Source organism: Salmo trutta, chromosome 2, assembly GCF_901001165.1.
Source record: "Salmo trutta chromosome 2, fSalTru1.1, whole genome shotgun sequence".
Classification (NCBI taxonomy): domain Eukaryota; kingdom Metazoa; phylum Chordata; class Actinopteri; order Salmoniformes; family Salmonidae; genus Salmo; species Salmo trutta.
In genome coordinates this window covers 8,790,382-8,803,290 of record NC_042958.1, presented here as the reverse complement: position 1 = coordinate 8,803,290, position 12,909 = coordinate 8,790,382, and positions in this window count along the sequence as shown.

Sequence of the window (12,909 nt, the reverse complement as noted above, 5' to 3'; positions counted from 1 at the left end):
ACTTCAGGATGTGAAAAACTTTAGAGATATTGCAGGTAGAGTGCCGGTGTCTTGAGTGAGGTCACAAAGGCTGGGTCCAATTCTATATCCCCAACCACAAACCTCAGTTTTGTACCTTAGAAATGACACAAATAAACCCCAATGGAAACGCCACGCAAAAAGCATTTGGGAGCCAATCAGCGGCTCAGCCTGTCCCATGTAAATTAGTTTATTAGTAAAGTCACAAATACCCAGAGGTCAGACTTAAAGGCTTCTAAGGCTCCTATGAAGAACAACATCTGGTTGTCCTGCTTGACTCAGTTGGTAAGACTGTGGTGCTAGTGACACCAAGGTCATGGGTTCAATTCCCACAGGGATCACATACATATATTGAAAATGTATGCAAGTTGCTTTGGACAGATGCATCTGCTAAGTGGTCTATGTTAGAAGACAAAAAACTGGAAGACTGCCAACTAATATATCAAGCTCAATAACAGTCAATCCATTCATATCCCCCTGCAGCTGCAGACAGAGAGGAACTAACGAGGAGAGCTGTGCTGACAGCATCAGGCTGCTAGTGATAAACAGCTTTGGTGTCAACACATGGAAAACCAGTTGCTCTGGCTTCCTCATTGACAGTTCATCCAATTCCTCATTGAGTTAGGGCTGATACACTGACAAGTGGAGTAGGGCTATATCTGTATGAATGATGCCATGGGTGAATACATCTTAACACAGTCTCTCACTCTGCCACCCATGGGGGGGGGGGGGTACCTGGATCCAGGGTAGAGGTTGGTAGTTGGAACTAAGCCAGGGTTGGTATATATGAGCTGCATAAGAGTGTTGGCATTTGAGCTGAAATCATAGCTTAATATATCTCAGTGACTGAGATTTTGATGCAGTTCACCGCTGTGCATAACTTGATGTAATGATGCGTTGTGCATCATGTGTTGTGCATCATGTGTTGTGTATTGTATGTGGGAGCAGGGCCGTACGTCCAACAATATTTCCTCTTGGGTAAAATAAGGTTGATTTTATCTTATCTGAAGTAAAGGTCTTGTTCAATATGTGATCAGGAATATGGCAGCTTATTAACCTGCCACCCTAAAGAGATCCCACTAAGAGGTGCCCTATATATTTAGGCCGCTATATATTTTATCCCCTCTCTGTGTTAATAGGCCCCTATATCTTTTTTGTGCATCATGTGTTGTGTATTGTATGTGGGAGCAGGGCCGTACGTCCAACAATATTTCCTCTTGGGTAAAATAAGGTTGATTTTATCTTATCTGAAGTAAAGGTCTTGTTCAATATGTGATCAGGAATATGGCAGCTTATTAACCTGCCACCCTAAAGAGATCCCACTAAGAGGTGCCCTATATATTTAGGCCGCTATATATTTTATCCCCTCTCTGTGTTAATAGGCCCCTATATCTTTTTTTTACTCCAGTATCAGCTATCTACAATTGTAAGTAGTTCACTAACCCAGCTAATGATTACTCCATGGACTAGCTATAGCATCACAGTGAGCCTGTACATTGGCAAATGTTACAAAACAATGGTGATGGCTGGGCTGTGGAGCTGTGAGAGAGAGCCAGCCAGTGATCAGAGCAGTATGGTGGTGTGGTTCTAATTAACCCTTAAGTCATATAACTGTAAAGGGCCATGCCAGGGGAGGGGGAGGGGCACATTCCAACTAATTACCGCTCCACAACACGCTGCACACTTGGAGAGAGCACGTCCCCACACTGCTTTTATTAGGGAAGAGTGAGTAGGGGGAGAGAGAGACAGAGGATAGGGAGACAGCAGCGAGAGAGGCAGAGAGGGAGGGAGAGACAGCAGAGAGAGAGAGAGAGGGAGAGAGAAAGTGGGGGCAAATTTGGATCAGGAGCCCTGGCACTGAGAGTCTCTGGCACCAGATGAGGAGCGGTGAGAACAAAAGATGAGATGGAGGAGAGTAGACAGAGGAGAGTGGAGAGAGGAGAGGAAGGGAGAGAGGAGAGGAGACAGAGGAGAGGAGAGTAGAGAGAGGAGAATAGACAGAGGAGAGGAGGGGAGAGAGGAGAGGAGAGATGGAGGAGAGAGGAGAGTAGACAGAGGAGAGGAGGGGAGAGAGGAGAGGAGGGGAGAGAGGAGACAGAGGAGCTGAGAGGTACATGGGAGATAAGGTGAGACTATACACTGAGTATACAAAACATTGCTCTTTCCATGATGTAGACTGACCAGGTGAATCCAGGTGAAAGCTATGATATCTTATTAATGTCACTTGTTAAATCCAGTTCAATCAGTAGATGAAGGGGAGTAGACTGGTTTCTAAGCCTTGAGACAACTGAGACATGGATTGTGTATGCATGCTATTCAGAGGAGGAATGGGAAAGACAAAAGATTTAAATGCCTTTAAACGGAGTATGGTAGTAAGTGCCAGGTGCACTGGTTTGTGTTAAGTACTGCAAACCTGCTGGGTTTCCTGTGTATATCAAGAATGGTCCGCCACCCACAGGACATCCAGCCAACTTGACACAACTGTGGAAAGCATTGGAGTCAACATGAGCCAGCATCCCTATGGAACATTTTCAACACCTTGTAGAGTCCATGAGGTTGGTCTGAGGGGGGAAAGGGGGTGCAACTCAATATTAGGAAGGTGTTCCTAATGTTTGGCATATTCAGTGTAGAAGCCTAGAGGCATGGAATTAGGAATGGATAGAATAGAACACAAGAGGAGGAGAGGAAAAGACATGCAGGAAGAGAGAGTGAGGAGAAAGAGGAGTGAGAGAGAGTAGAGAGAGAAGAGAGAGGAGAGAGAGCAGAGAGAGAGAAGAGAGAGCAGAGAGAGAGAAAGGAGAGAGAAAGAGCAGAGAGAGAGAGAGAGAGAGAGAGAGAGAGAGATGGGAGAAAGAGGAGAGAAAGCAGAGAGAGAGAAGAGAGAGAAGAGAGAGAAGAGAGAGGAGAGAGAGGAGAGAGAGAGAGAGAGGAGAGAGAGAGGGAGACATACGAGAGACTGGTAACTCTAGCACTGCCGCTACCACAGAAAACACTAATAATGACCAGATGTCTCTCTGCTGCTGGAATGCAAATGCAATGTTAATGGGAGCAAAACAGGCGTCCCGCGGCAACACAAATACTGAGTTTAAGATGAATGTTGCACGGATGAGGATTTGCGCAGGTTTACATAAGATCGTGTTCTTGTGGTTCTAGGCCTGCTCGAGTCATTTACATTTTAGTCATTTAGCAGGCACTCTTATTCAGTGTGACTTACAGGAGCAATTAGGCAATTAAGTGCATTGCTCAAGTGCACAACGGCAGATCTTTCACCTAGTCGGCTAAGGGATTCGAACCAGCGACCTTTCGGTTACATCCCGACACCTGGCTAGTTGGGGTTCTGACCAATGTTCCCTCTAAGCTGCGCGCGGGCGTGAAGTAGCCCTGAGACTGTCGCACAGCTCCCTGGGACTGCTGCGCAGAAGAAATATCAGCCCACAGAGAGAAGCACGAGATTGAACCTCACTCAATTTTCTAGAGCAGTGGTCACCAACTCAATCTCCAAGGTATTCCTAGTCGATCGCCAAACATTTTTGTAAAAAACCCAACGATAAAGCCTTGAGTTCATATTTTTTTTATATTAGTCTTGGGCTGTTGAAGGTAGATGCATCCGATTCAGCTGCCTTGCATGCCGGGTAGGAAAACTGTTGCATTTTTGTAAGGGCTGTCGTCGTAAGAAAACCAAGGTGCAGCGGAGGATGTGTATTCATTTTAAATATTTCATAAAAATGAACCACTACAAACAAAACACTCGATAGCAACGACAGCAAACAGTCCTGTCTGGTCAAAAATGAACGAAACAGAAAACACCAGACACAAACAATCCCCCACAAAACCCAAAGGAAAAACAGGCTACTTATGTGTGACTCCCAATCAGCAACAACAAACTACAGCTGTGCCTGATTGGAAGCCACACGGCCAAAATCAACGAAACAAACCAACCTAGAAAAAAGAACATAGAACACCCACCCAATGTAACACTCTGGCATAACAAAAATAAAGAACAAAAACCCCTCTCTATGGCCAGGGCGTTACAATTTTTGAACCATTTTATGTGTATGAAGGTCTATCGCTAGCCAATCGGATGGCTCAGATTACCATGTCTGCAGTAATGTAGCAGTCATTAAAGAAAGCTACAGCAAACACTACATAAAGAGAGACACCATAACACTACATAAAGAGAGACACCACAACACTACATAAAGAGAGACACCACAACACTACATACAGAGAGACACCACAACACTACATACAGAGAGACACCACAACACTACATAAAGAGAGACACCACAACACTACATACAGAGAGACACCATAACACTACATAAAGAGAGACACCACAACACTACATAAAGAGAGACACCACAACACTACATAAGGAGAGACACCACAACACTACATAAAGAGACACCATAACACTACATAAAGAGAGACACCACAACACTACATAAAGAGAGACACCACAACACTACATACAGAGAGACACCACAACACTACATACAGAGAGACACCACAACACTACATAAAGAGAGACACCACAACACTACATACAGAGAGACACCATAACACTACATAAAGAGAGACACCACAACACTACATAAAGAGAGACCACAACACTACATAAGGAGAGACACCACAACACTACATAAAGAGACACCATAACACTACATAAAGAGAGACACCACAACACTACATAAAGAGAGACACCACAACACTACATACAGAGAGACACCACAACACTACATACAGAGAGACACCACAACACTACATAAAGAGAGACACCACAACACTACATACAGAGAGACACCATAACACTACATAAAGAGAGACACCACAACACTACATAAAGAGAGACCACAACACTACATAAAGAGAGACACCATAACACTACATAAAGAGAGACACCACCACACTACATAAAGAGAGACCACACAACACTACATAAAGAGAGACACCATAACACTACATAAAGAGAGACACCACAACACTACATAAAGAGAGACACCACCACACTACATACAGAGAGACACCACAACACTACATAAAGAGAGACAACACTACATAAAGAGCGACTCCACAACACTACATACAGAGAGACAACACAACACTACATAAAGAGAGACCTAGACAACAACATAGGAAGTCAGCAACACATGAAAACACAGCACGGTAGCAACACAACATAACAACAACATGGTAGAAACACAACATGGCAGCAGCACAACATGGTAACAACACAACATGACAACATGGTAGCAACACACCATGGCAGCAGCACAACATGGTAGCAGCACAAAACATGGTACAAACATTATTGGGCACAGACAACAGCACAAAGGGCAAGAAGGTAGAGACAACAATTCATCACATGAAGCAGCCACAGCTGTCAGTAAGCGTGTCCATGATTGTGTATTTGAATGAAGAGATGGAGATAAAACTGTTCAGTTTGAGTATTTATTACAGCTCGTTCCAGTCGCTTTCTGCAGCGAACTGAAAAGATGAGCGACCCAGGGATGTGTGTGCTTTGGGGACCTTTAACAGAATGTGACTGGCAGAACCGGTGTTGTACGTGGAGGATGAGGGCTGCAGTAGATATCTCAGATATCGGTTTTATAAATAAACATCAACCAGCGGGTCTTGCGGTGTGTATACAGAGATGACCAGTTTACAGAGGAGTATAGATTGCAGTAATGTGTCCAATAAGGAGCATTGGAGCATAAAAAAACATCTAGCTGCTCGAGAGCACCCTTACCTGCCGATCTATAAATTACGTCTCCGTAATCTAGCATGGGTAGAATGGCCATCTGAATCAGGGTTAGTTTGGCAGCTGGGGTGAAAGAGGAGCGAGGAGCAGGTGAAAGAGGAGCTGCAGTAGGCCTACTGTATATGCAAATAGACCATTGCCACATATGGATCTGTGCCATTTATTTTGAACTGGACTGTGTTTACAGCATGAGCGGTCATGAGTAGATGCGCTTGTTTAGAGATTAAAGCGAGAGATGCATGTAGCCATGTGTGCACATCTTGTTCATATCCTTTGCTAGTTAGTGAGTTATTAGCTCAGTTATAGATCATTTGTAGTCAGCAATAGGGGAGTGATTGCTTCCTACAAGAGCACAACATTTATAGATTTCTAGACATATTTGAAAAGTGAGTCAGCTGAAGCGCTTTTTTTTTGTCTTAAAGGGGAGGTGTTGTGTTTTGAGACAGGCTTGAATAAGCTAAGTAGCCAATAGGCAGAGGGTAGCATAATTTGTCTGATTCTCTCTAATAATGGTATGGGAATAATAATGCATTTTATTTTGTAAAGTGGTTCCTTGCATTGTCTGAAGGACAAGTGGATAAACAGGTTAATGTCAAGCCCTGCATGTTTTTTTTCTCTCCAAACACCGCATATTGGCTGCTACTGTAGGCTGAATGATAGAACAGCTATTTCCATGTAACATTTTTATGAAATGCATTTTCTCCATTGTTTTTCATGGTAGGCCACTCTGGTAGCCACAGAAGCGTACTTGGCCACTGTTATAACTGTAACTGAAAGCGGGTACAGCCTCAGTGTTCAAAGTAAAACACTAACTTAAAGCGGGTACAGCCTCAGTGTTCACAGTAAAACTGTAACTTAAAACATGTACAGCCTCAGTGTTCACAGTAAAACACTAACTTAAAGCGGGTACGGCCTCAGTGTTCACAGTAAAACACTAACTTAAAGCGGGTACAGCCTCAGTGTTCACAGTAAAACACTAACTTAAAGCGGGTACAGCCTCAGTGTTCACAGTAAAACACTAACTTAAAGCGGGTACAGCCTCAGTGTTCACAGTAAAACACTAACTTAAAGCGGGTACAGCCTCAGTGTTCACAGTAAAACACTAACTTAAAGCGGGTACAGCCTCAGTGTTCACAGTAAAACACTAACTTAAAGCGGGTACAGCCTCAGTGTTCACAGTAAACATGCACGCTGGAAGTTGCACAACATTTTCACAACGCTCAAGTTTGCGGTAAGCAGACCTGAAATTTGCTCATTGCTGAAATAAATGAGAGGGAACATTGGTTCTGACAGCTCAGGGATTAACACGCAGATGAAACCCAAATGATTAGTGGTGGGGAACACATCCCCCCAATTATTAATAGGCATGGAAAATGGACCTCAGACTTCAGTCAAAGTGAATTATTGAATTAAAGACAGCCGACGAGAGAGAAGAAAGAGAGAGAAGAGATAGATAGAGAGAGATAGCTGTGCCCATGGATACAGGAGCCCAACATTGGGAGCCGAGCAGGTTTTCTGTCACAGAGTCAGACATAACACAAAGCACACGCTCACCTTAGAGAAAAATATATTAGGCAGTGGACATGAATTCATTATTAATGTTGTCATTCAGTCTGGAGCCTTACCTGTCACTGTCATGGTCTCAGAGGTATTCCATACATGTGGTGACTGTAATTCACCCTGGCACCACATAACTCAGGCTGGTGTCAAAGCAGGCCATCTATACACCAATAAATGTGGGTCTGATTGCAAAAAACTAGAACAGGTCCATGAAACAGAGGGGGAGAAAACGAACAGGTCTATGAAACAGAGGGGGAGAAACGTAGACCAGGACTATGAAACAGAGGGGGAGAAACGTAGACCAGGTCTATGAAACAGAGGGGGAGAAAACTAGAACAGGTCTATGAAACAGAGGGGGAGAAACGTAGACCAAATCTATGAAACAGAGGGGGAGAAACGTAGACCAGGTCTATGAAACAGAGGGGGAGAAAACTAGAACAGGTCTATGAAACAGAGGGGGAGAAACGTAGACCAAATCTATGAAACAGAGGGGGAGAAAACTAGAACAGGTCTATGAAACAGAGGGGGAGAAAACTAGACCAAGTCTATGAAACAGAGGGGGAGAAACGTAGACCAGGTCTATGAAACAGAGGGGGAGAAACGTAGACCAGGACTATGAAACAGAGGGGGAGAAACGTAGACCAGGTCTATGAAACAGAGGGGGAGAAACCTAGACCAGGTCTATGAAACAGAGGGGGAGAAACGTAGACCAAGTCTATGAAACAGAGGGGGAGAAACGTAGACCAAGTCTATGAAACAGAGGGGGAGAAAACTAGACCAGGACTATGAAACAGAGGGGGAGAAACGTAGACCAGGTCTATGAAACAGAGGGGGAGAAACGTAGACCAGGTCTATGAAACAGAGGGGGAGAAACCTAGACCAAGTCTATGAAACAGAGGGGGAGAAACGTAGACCAGGTATATGAAACAGAGGGGGAGAAACGTAGACCAAGTCTATGAAACAGAGGGGGAGAAACGTAGACCAGGTCTATGAAACAGAGGGGGAGAAACCTAGACCAGGTCTATGAAACAGAGGGGGAGAAATAAAAACGAGAGTTCTTTTGCAAAAGCTGGTCTGAGCCACATGGCTGAATAAACAGCGCCACCTTGGAACAGGACGCACAGTGGGCAGAATTTTTTTAAAGAGTTGCCGGGAACGGGGCACATAACGAAGGTCAAGCGAAGGGGTGTGGGAGCTGTGGGAGTGGGATCAATCCAGTCATTGTGGAAGGCGGTACTCAAGTTAAAGCCAACGAGCGGAACGGAGTCACACAAGCGTGGAGAACCGCTCGGTGGAGACCAACATTTTTGTTTTGACAAATAAAGTTTTTAACTCACGGTTTCCTTCGCACGGCAAATGTTTTTACATATTGTTTTCCAACTTTCACCAAGCAGGAATGCTTTAAACTGATGTCATACGTGTTGTGTAATGCAAGAGGGAATAGGGAACGAATAAGCATGTCGTTATTTTGATAGGAATGAGAGGCTCTTAAATTGAATCAAGTGATGAAGTTCATAACATTTACAAGGACTGAACTCAATGCCCTAAAATGGTTACAAGAAGATTACACACTTTTAATTTTTACTGCATTAATAATTGGGTATATCAAATTGAATGGGATGGTATAAAATAGTCATCTAGATTTAGAATCTTGTACCGCAGTCAAAACTGAGTGTACAAATCATTAAGAACACCTGCTCTTTCCATGACATAGACTGACCAGGCTAATCCAGGTGAAAGCTATGATCCCTTATTGATGTCACTTGTTAAATCCACTTCAATCAGTGTATATGAAGTGGAGGAAACAGGTTAAAGAAGGATTTTTAAGCCTTTAGACAATTGAGACATAGATGGTGTAAGTGTTCCATTTAGAGGGTGAATGGGCAAGACAAAATATTTAAGTGCCTTTGAATATAGTATGGTAGTAGGTGCCAGGTGCTTTTATACGGTAACCCAAGTTGGAATGACCCATTTATACGGTAACTAAAGTTGGAATGACCCTGCAACAAATCCAGTCATCCACTACAAAACATAATGAATAAAGACAAATCCACAATCGCTTTGGGTAATATGACCAAGCCTGACAATTTCCTGTTCGGCTGCCAAACGAAATCTCTATACAACCCGTCTAGAGACCCAACCTAAAACCCTTTCAAGAAAGCTGGTTCGCATTTCATCAGCTGACCCTAACCAATCCCCATCCCCTCATTTCTCGTTCGCTCTCACTAACGGCTATCTCGTCTCTGAGGCATTTCTTCAAGGCCGAACATACGCATTGTAGCCTGTGGGTTACCAGGTCTGCAGAGAAGCGGTTGCCAGATTTGTTCCAAAGCGGCTCCCGAGGGAGAGAAGCTCTCCAACGTACAGGGAGGCTGATCAAACCCAGTGGATTAGGAGCTATCCAGGAAATAACACCAAGGTCATAGCAGAATTACCATCAGGGCAGCGGTTCTGGATGACTGCGTGATCACACTCTCCGTAGCCGATGTGAGTAAGACCTTTAAACAGGTCAACATTCACAAGGCCACAGGGCCAGACGGATTACCAGGATGTGTACTCCGAGCATGCTGGCAAGTGTCTTCACTGACATTTTCAACCAATCCCTGACTGAGTCTGTAATACCAACATGTTTCAAGCAGACCACCATAGTCCCTGTGCCCAAGAACACTAAGGTAACCTGCCTAAATGACTACCAACCCGTAGCACTCACGTCTGTAGCCATGAAAGGCTGGTCATGGCTCATATCAACAGCATTATCCCAGAAACCCTAGACCCACTCCAATTTGCATACCACGCCAACAGATCCACAGATGATGCAATCTCTATTGCACTCAACACTACCCTTTCCCACCTGGACAAAAGGAATACCTACGTGAGAATGCTATTCATTGTCTACAGCTCAGCGTTCAACACCATAGTGCCCTCAAAGCTCATCACTAAGCTAAGGACCCTGGGACTAAACACCTCCCTCTGCAACTGGATCCTGGACTTCCTGACGGGCCGCCCCTCAAGTGGTAAGGATAGGTAACAACACATCCGCCACGCTGATCCTCAACACGGGGGCGCCTCAGGGGTGCATGCTCAGTCCCCTCCTCTACTCCCTGTTCACTCATGACTGCATGGCCAGGCACGACTCCAACACCATCATCAAGTTTGCCGATGACACAACAGTGGTAGGCCTGATCACCAACAATGATGAGACAGCTTATAGGGAGGAGGTCAGAGACCTGGCTGTGTGGTGCCAGGACAACAACATCTACCTCAACGTGATCAAGACAAAGGAGATGATTGTGGACTACAGGAAAAGGAGGACTGAGCATGCCCCCATTTTTATCAACGGGGCTGTAGTGGAGCAGGTTGAGAGCTTCAAGTTCCTTGGTGTCCACATCACCACATCATGGTCCAAACACACTAAGACAGTTGTGAAGACGGCTTCCCCCTCAAGAGACTGAAAAGATTTGGCATGGGTCCTCAGAACTGGCAATGTGGTGCCAGGACAACAACCTCTACCTCAATGTCAGCAAAACAAAGGTGTTGATTGTTGACTCCAGGAAGCAGAGGAGGGAACACGCCCCGATCCACATCAACAGGGCTGCAGCAGAGAGAGTCACGAGTTTGAAGTTCCTGATCGTCCACATCACAGATGACTTGACATGGACCAACTTCCTATGGCGGATGAAGAAATTCGTCATGCCATCCCGGGTCGTCTCCAAATACTACTGCTGCACCATCGAGAGCGTCCTGACCAGTTGCATCACGGCCTGGTACGGGAACTGCTCCTTCTCCAACCACAAGGCCCTCCAGCGGGTGGTGAAGAAGGTCCAGTACACACACATCAAAACAGCTGATACCAGACTCTTATTTACTATTGCTAATACTGCACGATTTAAACACTTGCCCCCCAATCACTCCTTCTCTGATACATGTGCAAACATCAATTGTGTCTTCCTGTTATATACTTATGCTAAAATGTAGATTTTATTCTACTGAGCCATTTACTTTATGTTCATATTCTTATCTTTTATTATTTCTTATGTTGTTGCATTGTCAGGAATGAACCTGCAAATAAGCATTTTATACGACAGTGTATGCCATGTAGGGGTGGCAGGTAGCCTAGTGGTAGGAGCGTTGGACTAGTAACCGAAAGGTTGCAAATCCCCAAGGTAAAAATCTGTCATTCTGCCCCTGAACAAGGCAGTTAACCCACTGTTCCTAGGCTGTCTTTGAAAATAAGAATTTGTTCTTAACTGACTTGCCTTGTTAAATATAGGTAAAACATGTTTTAAATAAATGCCATGTGCATCCTGTGCATATGACTAATAAAACTTGATACTTGAAAAGAGGACTGCAGCTTTCCAGGCTCTGAGAGAGCATTGCAATGGCGACTGTGTGTGTGTGTTGAAGTCTCTGGGTGGATTACTGGGGTTCAACATGTAAAGTAATTAATTGCCTATGATTACACCCCACATGATCACACCCCACCAGGGGATATCTTGACATGACACACTTTTGATATTCTACAGAATACAGACCATGTACCATATCCTGACAAATTCTGAATCCAGATGTGTCTTTTAGACATACTGTATATGATAATGGGATTACTCCGAATACCACTCCTGGACATTTCCTATGGCCGGATATGGACTCATTCAATATCCTGAGATATGTGACATCCTATTTCTCTCTTCGTGTTGACAAATACTGACTGTATGCATAGCATATCTGTGTTTTCTCAGCACATTCCAAGATAGGAAGCTATATTGAGTCCAGATATGCATCTTCTGGCTGAGGTCCATATCCGGATCTTGATATGTTTTTTGATATGCTGAAAATAAGGACGATTTCAGATGTATTTTTGAGTTTTCAGCACATGCTCAATAAATTAACAAATATAAAATCTATATATATTTTTTAATTGACATATCATTTTTGGATTCCCTCTGTATATCATACATGGTATGTCTGGATATTGACTCACTAGATATCCTTAGAAAGTGTCCCATTACAAAGAATATCCTACAGTAGCTCCATATATGAAATAAGAGCTAATAAAATGTCAGATATACCCAGAAATATATAGATAAAGATATTCCCTGATATTGAACCTTTTTGCCCAGCGCCCATTACTGTTGTAGTAACCAAACTGGCCCAGGAATTCTCTACTCTAGGCCCAGATAAGTTCAATCGTAAGGACGGCATTCCAATTCATCCCAAAGGTGTTCGATGGGGTTAAGGTCAAGGCTCTGTGCAGGCCAGTCAAGTTCTTCAACACTGATCTGGACAAACCATTTCTGTATGGACCTTGTTTTGTGCACGGGGGCATCGTCATGCTGAAAAGGGAAAGGGCCTTGCCTACACGGTTGCCACAAAGTTGGAAGCACAGAATCGTCTAGAATATCAGTTTAAGCTGTAGTGTTAAGATTTCCCTTCACTGGAACTAAGGGGCCTAGTCCGAACCATGAAAAACAGCCCCAGACCATTATTCCTCCTCCACCAAACTTTACAGTTTGCACTATGCATTCGGGCTGTCTGCTAGATGGTGAAGAGTCCAATGGCGACGAGCTTTA